The sequence below is a fragment of the Papaver somniferum genome, unplaced genomic scaffold (assembly GCF_003573695.1).
Source record: "Papaver somniferum cultivar HN1 unplaced genomic scaffold, ASM357369v1 unplaced-scaffold_148, whole genome shotgun sequence".
NCBI classification, from domain to species: domain Eukaryota; kingdom Viridiplantae; phylum Streptophyta; class Magnoliopsida; order Ranunculales; family Papaveraceae; genus Papaver; species Papaver somniferum.
The window spans coordinates 635,460-649,267 of NW_020624154.1; the positions used below are offsets into that span (position 1 = coordinate 635,460).

Genomic DNA, 13,808 nt, shown 5'->3' on the forward strand with positions numbered 1-13,808 from the left:
GTTTTTATTAAGTTTTTAAATGAGACATCAAGGACTTAAATTTTTGTGTATCTCTCTAAAGTATTTTGTAAAACTTGTAAAAACAAATTCTTGGATGTTTCTCAATTTTGTTGAATGCAAAAGTAGTTGGAAAGAAACTCTTTCTTGGTGCCATAGTGAGCAAGACATTGTTCATCTCAAGACAACTTGATTATGTTGGTAGTGCATTCTCACCATAATCAAGTTGCGTTAGGTATGATTTTGAATCTTTGATAAGGCTGTAGAATTCAATTGGATTCTTCTAAAAGCTATGTCTATAAACTTGAGAAAGATTTGTGTTTTTATCATTTGCTTAGAGTACTAATAATGTTCCATGTACCTTGCTTATCATTCATTTCTACCTAACTTGATTTGTGTTTAAGGTTCTTAAACATTTTGGTTTGAAAATAGTAGTTCGGGATGTTTGGACTTCATGGTACACATACCAGGTATGCGTACCATCATTTAAAATCAATATCCAGGGATTTTAGTTCGCAAACCCGTTTGCATACTGCTCCAGGTCACGAAAATTCGTTTGCAAACCAGTATGCATACTGGCCTGTAGACTTCGATATTCGATAAACTTGTTTTGGCCGTAAATTCTTCGTCCAAACTCGGAATGACCTCATTCTTTTTTAATTCTCTTCCTCTTTGAATTCTCTTCATAATGAGGATGAGAATTATTGAATTTGGATGAGTTAAGATTGGTCTTTGTACCGTCTCTTGTTTTTGAGTGTTTTGCTCCGTTTCGTCGCACTTGTTCCACTTATCTTGGACTTGGGAACTTGGATTCTTGGAATACTAATCTTCTAAGCTCATTTGTAGCTTTTACAAGAATGTTGTTGGTGAATCACAAAGAAGGAAGTTCAAGAATGGGCAGTAGTACGCACTGCTCGGTCGAACTCGCAAGCGTTGCTATCTCAAGCTTGTTTGTCAAGTTTAGTTGTCAAAACTATAAGTACTGATTTCTAGTATACTTATAGCTAAGTCTCGGATTATGATAGAAAGTGTTGTTGAGCATTAGACTTCACGGCGTTCATCGATTGAAGACGAAGAACTACTAAGGGGATCTTGTGGAACTTCATCAACAAAAGGTATGTGGAGACTTGAACTCATCTATCACTCAAAAGTATATATACTCTATCTCCTATTTGAGACAAAAGTCGTATAGATATATAGACTTCGATTATACACATTTGATATTTCGAGCTGAGTTTAACTCGCTTACATATTCCTCGAAATATGTGTTGGTAAATTTTCGCTTTAACCAAGTTCATCTTATATTCTTGACGAAAGTCAAAATATGATCATGTGAAAATCGCCTTGTAACATCTTACATGATTTGTGTGCGACAGTCATTTGATGTAGACTCAGAATGTTTCGTATTGATCATTCAATCACTTGAAAATTGCTTTGAAGCTAATAGTTTGTGTGAGACAGCTATTGTCGTCTTCCAAGAATGTTTCAATGATTGAAATGGGAATTTAAAACAAATAACCATGATTGGATATAGCACGGTATGCATACCTGTATGCTAATTATTGCAAGTTATTCCAAGTACGGGAACCATAGTATGCATACCCGTGTGCGTACTGGTTGGTTAATGAAAGTCCGGGAACTTAGTATGCATACTGGCGTGAGTTTCAAGTTCGGGAAATTCAACTGAGTTTGGAAGGTATGCGTACCCGTTCGCATACTGGAAAACCCAAACTTAGTCCGGCCACTTAGGTATGTGTACCCGTTTGCATACTTGAGTAGGTTATGTTCTAAAATCGATTTTTTCATGAACTAATACATTTATATAATAAGGAATGCAGTCTTTTGCAAACCGTGGCTATAATGTTCATGAATTGATTCGAGTGAATCAAAATCGATTTTGCTTCAATTGTGTCTTGTACACTTCTATGATAATATAAACAATTCAACAACTCTATAACTAGTTTCATTTGAGTCATTTGAACTAGTTATGGTTCAGATGAATAAGGTTGATATGAAAGTGTTCATATGGCTAACTTCGGTTAACTATTGTTGAGCCAACAAGGTGCACACGTTTAGGTATGTTTACTCATATCTAATTAAGTCACTTTTCATTTATGTGTAACAAGCTAAGTTCGATCTAACGGTTGAAAGATATTAGCTTGAGTCTAATTAGATTTTAATCTAACCGTGAATATTGAATGCTTTGTTAACAAAGTAACATTGATTGCAAACCCTGATTTGAAAACTATATAAGGGAGAACTCTAGCAACTGGGAAACCTAATACCCACAACTCATGTGTGATACTAGTTGCAACTAGAGTAGATTCTCCTTTAACCTTAGATTTTTCCAAAACCCAGTAGGTTAACGACTTGAAGACATCATTGGGATTGTGGAGTCAGGACCAACTATTTTCTATGTAGTTGTGTGTTCCGATCTTGTTGTTTTCTATCGTGTTGAGTACTATCTTCTCTAAGATTTTCTCGAGATTTTATCTTCGTCTCATTTGTGATTCCATATATCTTGTTTCGCTACCATACAATTAAGATTATTGTGAGGTGATTGATATTTCTAGGCTGTTCTTCGGGAATATAAGTCTGGTATATCAATTGGTTCATGTTCACCTTTATTTATCAAAAGACGGAACAAAACTCATAGGTATATCTGTGGGAGACAGATTTATCTATTCAATAGACTTTTCTGTGTGAGATAGATTGGTTTATCAAGTCTTCGACTTTAGGTCGTAGCAACTCTTAGTTGTGGGTGAGATCAACTAAGGGAATCAAGTGCGCAGAATCCGGCGTGGTTCTAGAGGCGTAAGGAACACGACTTTACCTTGATCAGTGTGAGATTGGTTATGGCTCAACTACATTCCAGTCTGAAGTTAACTTGGAGTAGGCTAGTGTCTGTAGCGGCTTAATACAATGCGGTGTTCAAATCTGGACTAGGTCCCGAGGTTTTTCTTGATTTGCGGTTTCCTCGTTAACAAAACTTCTGGTGTCTGTGTTATTTCTTTTCCACATTATATTTGTTTATATAATTGAAATATCACAGGTTGTCCGTAGTTCAATCAATTAGATAATCCAACCTTTGGTTGTTGATAATAAATTGATTGACACTTGAACATTGGTCTTTGGTACCGTTAAAGTTGTTTCACATAATAATCAGGCTTGCGGATTTCTATCCATTTGATTCGTTGACTACATTGTGAAACGGAGATACAACTCTTGGATATATTTCCATTGATTGAGTCTGACTGTCTAGTTGATTCTCTTGGAATTATATTGGAGTCTGTCCATACAGACATGCTAAACGAAATATTGGGTGAGGTTGTTAGACCCCGCTTTTTCAATGTCAAACATCCCTTTGAATGCTGGGTCGATTTTAAATATTACTTGTAAGGCTTATATATCAGCAACACTATACTCAAATGAAAAGTGGAGAATTGTTATTTTGGTTACTGATCAGTGATCACAACCATGAGTTAAGCCTCGTCCATAAGTGTAGCTCTTTCCAAATCACAAAACAAAAACTAAAACCAACAAAAGATTATAAACATTAGCAGTTAGAACGAATGTACATTAAAAGCTTACATTTGATGAAAAATGCTAGAAAAATGTTTGTATACAAGGGTAAATTAGGTACTATTAATCAAATAAATTTCCTGTTAAAAATTGAGGGTATAATTATTGATGTATAAGGGTGTTTGTGAAACCCATGAAAAGGAGGGATATTTATTCAATTTCCTTAAAAAAATAGGACGAATATACTACCCTCCATCGATCCACCTAACCCGTTGTGCACCCCAAGCCTCAATGATATTTAAGCGTTACATTATAATATATTTAAGGATATTATATTGATCATTTTAATTAAATTACAAAACGAAATATAAGAGTAAAGATAACATATGTGATAACATATATGTGATACGTGTGATTTCTTTTATATTTAGGATGAGATTCGGTCTTCAGAAAAACTAAAGTATAACTTCGATAAATTAATCCGTATTATTTGTTCCCGTCCGCTATTCCATTTTCGTCAGTCCTAAAAAAGTGACCAAGTCTGTTTATAGTGGGTTTTTTTCATTAAAATCTCAAATACACTCTTTGAATTTTATAATTGTAAAATAATTTCCCAAATTATGTTGGATTTAAATTTCTTGAATAACGCAATATTTGGATCCAAGACTTAACACCTTAAACGTGCAAGCTTGAATTTTTAAAATCACAGGTTGGTGTAGTCTTCATGCGTTATTTGAGAAATATGATCGTCGTAAAAACGATTTGAGAATTTCGTTTTTCTCTCAAACCTTAGGACTGGTTCGATAATACTTTGTTCACTCTGTATGATGCATTAGGTGTGGTCGTCATTGAAGAACTTGTATTGTATTCACACAATAAATATGGTCGGGGAATATATTTGAATTTTAAGCCTTAGAGGATTTGAATTATATTTTAGTAGCCACCTGACTCGATTATATCAGGTTTAATGATCCTTTAAGTGTCTTTTGAAAGTTTTGCAAAGTACCAAAATCCAAATTAGTTGATGATATCAACTTTATAGGCCCCTTGAAGAGTCTAAAAACACTAATGTCCACGCTTTTAAGAAAGGAAAAAAATAAATAAACTTGCAGCTTCACGGCTGTTGGATGCTCATGATATGACATCATCAAACTATGGGCTTAACCATAGTTCAACACCTGATTTTTTTTATATCATATCTATCAGATCTGCTATCTTATGATCATAATCCCCAACACGTGCAGTAAACTAATTGACTCGTGTTTTAGTGTCTAGAATTAACCCGCGCCGTAACATCACGACATGAGCCGAAATATTAATTTGTTATGATTTTAATAATTACTGCAAACTATGGTAAGACTTATTTTGACCTATGTGAACTTGTAGTTATGAAAATCAGCATGAATATAAACTATAATGTCAGGTTTTTCTTATAGACTATATTACAGACAAATTCATTTGCTATTTGATGATGCCAAACTCAGCATGAATTATATGGTTAGGCTGAGTCTTGCACATTTCATATTAGTGTTTTATGATATTTTTTAGGATTAATTCAGATGGTTCGTACGTGTATATACAACTACCTATACTTCCGTTTTCCCTATCATTCCAAATTAAAATGTGAAAAATTAGAATAAAAAAATGTTTGGACAGAAGGTTTTAATATGAATTGAAAAAGCGGGGGTCTAACAACCACACCCAATATTTCGTTCGGCAATATGTATGAACTAACTCTAATATAATTCCAAGATAATCAACTAGACAGTCAGACTCAATCAAGGAAAGATATCCAAGAGCTATATCACTTTCTCAAATCAACCAGCAAATCAACAGAATGAAATCTGTGAATTGATTGGTATGAGAATAACTTGGACGGTACCAAAGACCAATGTCCAAGTATCAATCAATTTATATCAACAACCAAAGGTTGGATTTACCAATTGATCGAACTGCGCATAACCTGTGATATTTCAATTATATAAACAAATATAATACGAAAAATAAATAACACGGACACCAGAAGTTTTGTTAACGAGGAAACCGCAAACGCAGAAAAACCCCGGGACCTAGTCCAGATTTGAACACCACATTGTATTAAGCCGCTACAGACACTATCCTATTACAAGTTAACTTCGAACTGGAATGTAGTTGAGCCATAACAAAGTCTCACACCGATTAAGGTAAGCACGAAGGTTTCACATACCATTTTAGATAACCAATATTAAAACTGAAACTACAAAAGTAGTTTAGTTTAAATATGTTATCAAGGAAACTATTGGCCGAAGCAATTTTCCCTAATAGCTCAACAATTCGACTGAGATACTTAATTCCCTTGTTAAACGGAATTGACCAAAAATTTTGGTTTACGGTTCGGACACATATACAATCGGTTCATTCGACAAGACCAAAATAAAGATCAAAATTAACTTCATTTTTCTCATTAGGCTCTAATTATTCAGAAAATAACTTAGATCTTTCCCTTTAGACAAGACAAACACTAGGTTAGTTAACTAGTTTTTCTTGTCAAGGCATTCTATTAGACTTGAATAACCTAATCCTCCAATTGATAAGTCTAACTAAGATCAGAATTAAATTAGTTTCTCTTATCTGGAATCAATTGGACTAAATAAATGATCCTGTATTTTTGTTAAGCCATAAACAATAGATAAAAACCAAAATAACTTGACTTGCACAATTATTTTCTTAACCGAAAGCAATTGAAACAAATATATACATTAAAGCATCGCAATTCCACCGAATTTTGTCAAGCAAAAACACTTGATATCCAACAATAAAGAAGATACCAAACCATATGCCAAATAAATTGACACAGTTTTTCTTAACCGGAAATAATTGAATCACATAAAAAATCCATACACAACATAATGGAACATATCAATTGTATCGAAATTTTGTTAAGAAAAAGCAAAATATAAGCAATGCAAACATGTTTTTCTTAAACAGGAAAACTATTAACTAACAAATAAAATCGTTACCTCAATTTCCGTAGCCACATCTCCCCAGAAAGATATATCATTAAGCGCAAGTTCAAATAAGAACTCTCCTCAAGTTTGTTGTCATCCTCTCTCAAGAATAAAAGAACAACAACAAAAGCAACCTTTACCCGAAAAAGGTTGAATCGGTTTTAACTAATGCGTGCCAATAACAAAAGTTGAAAACCCGAAACACATATGTTATGCTAAACACAACTCATGTAAATAAAATTGATTCAACATATTGTGACTTTTCACATATGAGTTTGAATCGGAACTCCTTATGATCCTTTGATAAAGCCTACCAACATGGTTTAAAACTTAATCCCGCTAAATCAAAAAGCCACACAAATCATAAGGGTTACACCATATGAGATCGAATATTAAGGTTAATAAAAACCGAAATCAGACATCTCATATATCAAGAGTACTCATATATATACCAAGTTCTAGTTTATAGAATATAAATAAATATTAATATATGTGACTTACATATGAGCTACAACATTACAACTTTCTTATGATTTTGATATAGCAATCATGAAGATATGATCTAAAGATTGTCTATACTCAAAAGTCACTAACCATAAGGAAGTGAACCAATATATGAGACCGAAACACAAAGATTTATCCCATAAACTCAAATGCGATACACCATAATTATTCAACAGAAAATCAAGTATTGCAATTACCTCAATCTTGTAGGAAATTTAATTACGAAACCAATGCAAAAATAATGAGGTCATTCTGAGTTCGGCCGAAGAAGTTATGAGCAGAACAGTTTTACACTCCTTCGTATGGACTAGGTAGGGACTGGTCATACCAAGTCACATCAAACCCTTTAAACTCCTAAGCCATGCGAGGCCATGCGTCGCACGGTGAGAAAGCGTCACCGCCCCTTGAAATTTCTCCCTCCACTTTTCCTCAAATTATATGAATGTAACAGTAAATATCTTTTTCGGTTAAAAAAACTGCACAAAAAAACAGTCTTTGTCGGGACAGAAAAAGAAAAGGAAAAAATCAATAACCTAGATAAAAGACCTAACAGAGTGTTCGTATGGATTTCTTCTGCGCTTTTCATCTGCAGCAAACCAGTTGTTCCCCATGAAATACCAGTTACGTTCTTCCCCCATGAAATACCAGTTACATAGAAGAAAGACCTAACGCCTTATTGATATTCTTATTCCCATACTTTCCTCCTGCCATACTTTTCTGTTGCAAAAACACATGGTTATGAACTATCAATTTATCTATTTTAATATTCAAATGTTGTTAATTAGGGTTTTGATGTTTTTTGTGTTTGTGTTGCAGGGATTCGTCGATTGAAGGAAAGCTTGGGTTGTTAATTAAGGTTTTGATGCTTTTTGTGTTTGTGTTGGAGGGATTCGTCAATTAAAGGAAAGCTTGGGTTTTTGATACAGTGGGTTGCAAACAGATTCAATTTAGGGTTTCGTCGATTGAAATAAAGATTGGGTATTTCAAATACGATTTCAAAATGAAATATAATCAAATACGATTCATAGTTTGTTGGTAAACCCTAAACCTAATTTCTTTACTCCATGTTCTCTTTTTTTTGTGATTACGTCTGTATTTATCTTAATCAATGAACCATAAATCTTTTCTGTATTTTTGTTCTAAAGTGTTTTATTATTTATCTTAATCAATGAACCCTAAAGCTTTTCTGTATTATTGAATTTTTAAGTATATTTTTTTTTTCTTTCGCTGTCCGATCTAACTAAGTTTTTTTTTTCTTTTTTTTTCGGTTTGTTGCAGAGATTTAGACCATGTTATAATCGAGTTTTACGTATACACATATTTAGACAGAAAAATCCACGAAAACATGGTGTAATCACCGACGACCAAGGTCCGCTAATCTCATTCTCTCCCTTTACTCTTTTCGGAGCCCTAACAAATTTTTGTTTTTTCTTTCGCTATCTCATCTAATCACTGTTTTGATTTCACGATTAGGACTAACTACTGCAACATCTGCAGTGAATATCAATGCCTGGTCATGTTTCATATATATGCTTCCAGTTATCGACTTCATTTGTTTTGTATTTCTTCTTATCACGACTATCAGTTGCACCAAGTTTTTGCCACCGGCTACCACAGGTTCGATGGGTGTTTGCAGAGGGTCAAGAGAGATGGGAATACCATATGGTGTTATATTCATGCCTCTATTACCTCTAGCTGAAGTTTTCTCGAGGACGAGTAGGAGATCAAAATTAGTTGTGTGTACTCCGGTTAGTGTTTCTATGAGGGATAATATAAGTTCTTATGAAGATCATGCATTGTCTTAAGAAAATAGCTTGGAAGGTGGTAAGAAGGTATGTGTTCCTTTCCTTGGTATTTTAGGTTTTTAATATTTTTTAATCTAATGGGACATGAATTAACTACCAAGTGCGACTCATCAAGATGAATTGGGAAGTTGATGAGCTTTTTAAACGGAATAAGTGGTCTAACGGTCAAAAGTGAGCAGCTAAGATACCATTTGATGAATATGGATTAACTACTGACTGCAACTCATCATGGTCAAGATGAACTGGGCAGTTGATGAGCTTACTAAACAGAATAAGCGGTCTAATTATTAGAAAATAAGCACCTAAAATATATCTTTTCAATTGTGTAGAACTCATAAGAATCTTAGGTAGTAAAATTCTGTCATATTCCCTTTTTCTTTTTCTTTTCATCGATGCAATTGTGTTTATACAACTTATTTTTACATTGCAGGGGATTTAGACCACTTAAAATATCTCTGTTACTTAAAGACGACTCAAAATTGTTAGAATTTGGTTATTGTCTTTCTTCGTAGACTAATTTGAACTCCTGGATGTTCTTAGATAGCCAGTTTCTCAGTTTGGTTTCCAAGCCGAAAACAAAGTTATGTACTTACTTCAACCATGCATGGGGTCAAGGTGTGTATGTGTTCTGTTCAAACATTTGTTTTTTCGTCTATTTATTTGGATATAAACTAGATTCTACCTCCATGGATGCGTAACAAATCTTTGCAGTGATAAAAAAGAACGCTCATTGGACTGGAACCATGGGGGTCATGCATGTAGGGAGGATATATAGAGAATTGGTAAACCCGCGTCGATTGAAGCTGTGTCTCTGGTGAACGTTTCAGTAGATGGTTACAATGGATTTGATGTTGGTTCTTGGAATGGAAGGAGAAGATCTGATGCCGCGAATGGGTTTTCACCTGGAATTGAATTCCAATGAGTCGAGTACGAGTTTGAGATGGGACTTCTGGTCTCGATAAACCATAAAATCCTATTCCGTATGTTGGTAAACCCAGATCCCTACTAATTCCTACGATTTTTCAATTGTTTTTTATTTTTTTGTTTTATACTGCAGGTGATAAAGATTCATGCAAATTTGATATCCATATAGGGAAAAAATTGGATTCAAGCACTCAGGCCTTTAAACAGTTTATCTCTATGAAAATTCATGAGTTTGTTTGCATCGAATAATATACTGGGGTTATAAATAGGCTCTCAATGACATTATTATTACAGGTTAAGTTGCATATATGTAAAGGTTATATGATGCATGAATACAACTATAGAAAGCCATAAGTACATAGAAATGTCATCTTTTATGTTGGTAAACCCAGATCCCTACTAATTCCTACGATTTTTCAATTGTTTTTTATTTTTTTGTTTTATACTGCAGGTGAGAAAGATTCATGAAAATTAGATATCCATATAGGGAAGAAAAAAAATGGATTCAAGCACTCAGGCCTTTAAACAGTTTATCTCTATGAAAATTCATGAGTTTGTTTGCATCGAATAATATACTGGGGTTATAAATAGGCTCTCAATGACATTATTGTTACAGGTTAAGTTGCATATATGTAAAGGTTATATGATGCATGAATACAACTATAGAAACTCATAAGTACATAGAAATGTCATCTTTTGGTCGCTAATTAGAACTGTTAGAAACTTTCCATGGTGATAAAAAGGTATAGTATTGTTTATGACTTTCTTAGAAGTTTTTCAGACCATCTTTGAGCAGTAGGGAATAATGTATACCATGCTCCCCTTAATCTTCTCCGAAATTAAAGGTTCATATCTCAGGTTGTCTGCCCTTCTATAATCGAATGTGTCTTTCTTCTACTTGATATATTGACGAGGATGGAGTGAGAGAAATAGCCTGAGTTAACTATAAAGGAGAGGTTCTCCTTTTCAGGTGTTGATTCTTAGTGCATTGTTTCTTAGATGCTAATTCAGATCAAATCAATTTATATGTATCTGCAAAACTGCCAAAGTAGAATCCCATAGCATAAACTTCTAATCATTTCCTGTTACAGATGATCCATTGATAAACAACCCATTTGCAGCATAATAGTGAGGCTTTTATACAGTGGTAAGAACCATTATGATACTCCATGAGAGTTTGTTAAATGTATTTAGAAAAACTGTATTCTTTGTTTGGAAATGTGTACTTAAATTACAATGAACTCCATAATTAAAACTGCATTACAAGTTTAAACAATGCCAGTAAGGATCTTGGCCTAATGATATAGATTAATAAAGAATCAACTCAGCAGCAAGTGAAGCAGCTTGCAACAAGCATATCCAGTGCTCTAAGAAAAAGATTGATCTTGGATTTAAAATCAGAACGGTGAGTATTACGGGTCTAATTTGCATATACAAATAATTGGTCTTACCTCTTAGAGTTGCTTCTTTTTTTATTCCACTGATGGGCAATGATTTTACAGGGCCTAATGGAATCAGAAATGATAATTTGGGGAACTAGGATGGAGCTGATGTTGAAAATGATATTGGAATAGGAAGCACCTCTACAGTTTATAAGATCGGTGGTAGTGGCTACAATGAGGTAGAATCAACGCAGCTGAAGTTTATGTGAATGGTGTTAAGTGGAGAACTCCATTATTGGGTAAATGAATGATGAAAATGGTTGTAATGATTTAACTTAAATTACAGATGATGTTCATGCTGCGGAAGTAATTTTGGAAAGGCTGAGAGAGGTGTGGATTCCACTATAGCTAAGAATGTATCGATGACATCAACATTGATGTAAGTTGTTTGTTATTGCTGTAAGTTGTTTGTTTTGAAAACTGAAAAGAAACTCAATGTTTGGTAGATGCCTGCCCTGTCCTGAAATTCTTTTGGATAATACTTGATAAGTAATAACTATAATTCATATATGAAATGTTACCTAGCTTGGGTGGAAACCACTTTGAGTTCACCGGGTGTTACTATTCTTTTCATTTTTTTTTAGATGTTGTTGCAGCTGAGTGCTTCGAGTTCTTAAACCATATTTGTTTGTAGTTTGTGCTTCTTCAATCATGTATTAACAAGAGTGGGGGAATAATTTTATGATTTGTTGATTAACTTTTAATCTCAAATTAAGGTTTGTTTATTTGGTTTTGAAATGATTTGGCAGAACATAAAAAAGGTGGCTTATCGGATATTTTCTGTGGATGTATTAAAAGGTTCCATCTCAAGGGAGAATTTATAGAATCATTTTTTAGCCCTTCGCAGTGAATTCAATAAAAGCCTATCAAACCAAATCAAAAATGCATCACGATGGGGACATGACGAAGCGGAGCCACACCAAATAAAAAATGTATCGGAATGTGAGTGTGGCGAAGCTGAGCCGCACCATTAAAAATCCCAAGAGACGGGGCGAGGCGGAGACGAGCCACACCAAATCAAAAAATGCACAACGGAGCCGGGCGAAGCCACATTACACCAAACTAAGAATATGGTTTTAAAAAAAATGATAGTGGATGGTTTTAGGGTTCGCACGGGCACAAAATCTAGTGTATAGGTTGTGACCGATCCATGTGATTGGGTTGTGACCGATCCTAACACAAATTCATACACAAAACTGTTTTAGGCATAACTTTTGCATACGATGTCCGAATTCAGTGATTTTTGGCTCGTTTTAACCGTATAAACAAGAGATACACATATATGACCCGTAGATATCAACACTATGAACTCAAAATTACCGTTTCAATGAAGATAGAGAAGGTATGATTCTTGAAGAGAAAAATCTCCCTGAAGATGTTAATGAGTCATTAATAACCGAGAGGTCATGTGCTCAGTTTTCATGTGCTTTCTCACCCTTCATAAGATTGAGCATAAAGGTGATCATGCACATTCCAACACAACTAGATTGTGTTTATTTGAGCCTTATCTTCTTTGTCGCAAGGGACTAAGTCAGAATAACTCTTGACCTCTTGCTTGGTTTGATTACTCTTGTTCCATCTATTGTTTTTCTTCTTTGACTTGTGATGAAGAGTGTCAGTATCACAACGTGCATTCATACAAGAGACTTTAGACAACAATATGTCTTTTCTTAGAATTTCAAGAAGACTCTCAACATTTATTGTGACTAGCTTTTCTTCCCTTTTGGTCATGAAGGATTTAGGGACCCATTTGTAGATTGGTTTCGCAGGAGCGGCTTTCTCCTTCATACAATTAGGATCATTGCCCTTTTGGATATTTTGTGAAACGAATTTTCTCCAATTTGGAACATCAGATCTTGTTTTTGCATTTACAAAGTCATCTCTCTTTTTATATTCGGGTATTTTATGAGATAACCTTGTCGATCGAGAGGCAAAATTTGAACTATCATTATAATAGTTATTTTGCCTAAACGTACAATAACGATCTGAGTACTTTCGGGGAGCAAACTTAGCCAATTCATTTGATACAAAAGAAAGTGCATCCTGCATCTTACGAACTTTGCATCCCCGTTGCAAGTTCCCTTTATTACCACAATAATAAAAATGCTTAGTAACATACGAAGTATAAGTTTTAATGTTACCTTTTTGTGGATCCACTTGCATTGGAGCTCGACGAGTTTTCTTCTTCTTCTTCTTCTTCTTATTATTATTATTATTATTTTTTATTTTTTAAATAATACTAATAACAGGATTTGGATAGATATTATTACATGAAACTAGTTGGAAGCCTAACAAGCTAAGCTCCAATGACATACTATTGCATTAATTGAACAGGTTGCTGTGCTAACCTACCAGCGAGCCTCATGGGTAACCTAGCCAAGGGAGACGAAACGGCGGGAGGGGGGCTAAGATTGTGTCACAAGGGGGACAAACTAACACTACCTTCCATGTTAATTCCTGCAATATTACGCCATTGGGGACTCGAACCTGGGACCTCCTGGAGCGCATTAAACTTTGGGGAACGGGGATGACCAGCTGAGCTAGGGGCCCGTTATTATTATTATTATTATTATATTTGTTTAACGTTGCTTCTTTCTTGACATTAGCAGAAATGCTTTCTTTGGTTG

At 34.5% G+C, this 13,808-nt stretch overlaps 1 long non-coding RNA gene across 10 annotated transcripts; it reads left to right on the plus strand.

The window, feature by feature from the left end:
• Positions 1 to 7,496: 7,496 nt before the first annotated feature.
• LOC113335463 lies at positions 7,497 to 12,460 on the plus strand. 10 transcript variants are annotated; one of them, XR_003353358.1, is made up of 7 exons: positions 7,580 to 7,745; positions 7,827 to 8,045; positions 8,289 to 9,430; positions 9,527 to 11,144; positions 11,242 to 11,360; positions 11,468 to 11,560; positions 11,931 to 12,460. It is a non-coding gene; the product is annotated as an uncharacterized LOC113335463 (long non-coding RNA). The 10 variants fall into 10 exon arrangements; XR_003353353.1 differs by having other exon boundaries at positions 11,242 to 11,560; XR_003353357.1 differs by lacking the exon at positions 11,931 to 12,460 and having other exon boundaries at positions 11,468 to 11,628.
• Positions 12,461 to 13,808: the final 1,348 nt, after the last annotated feature.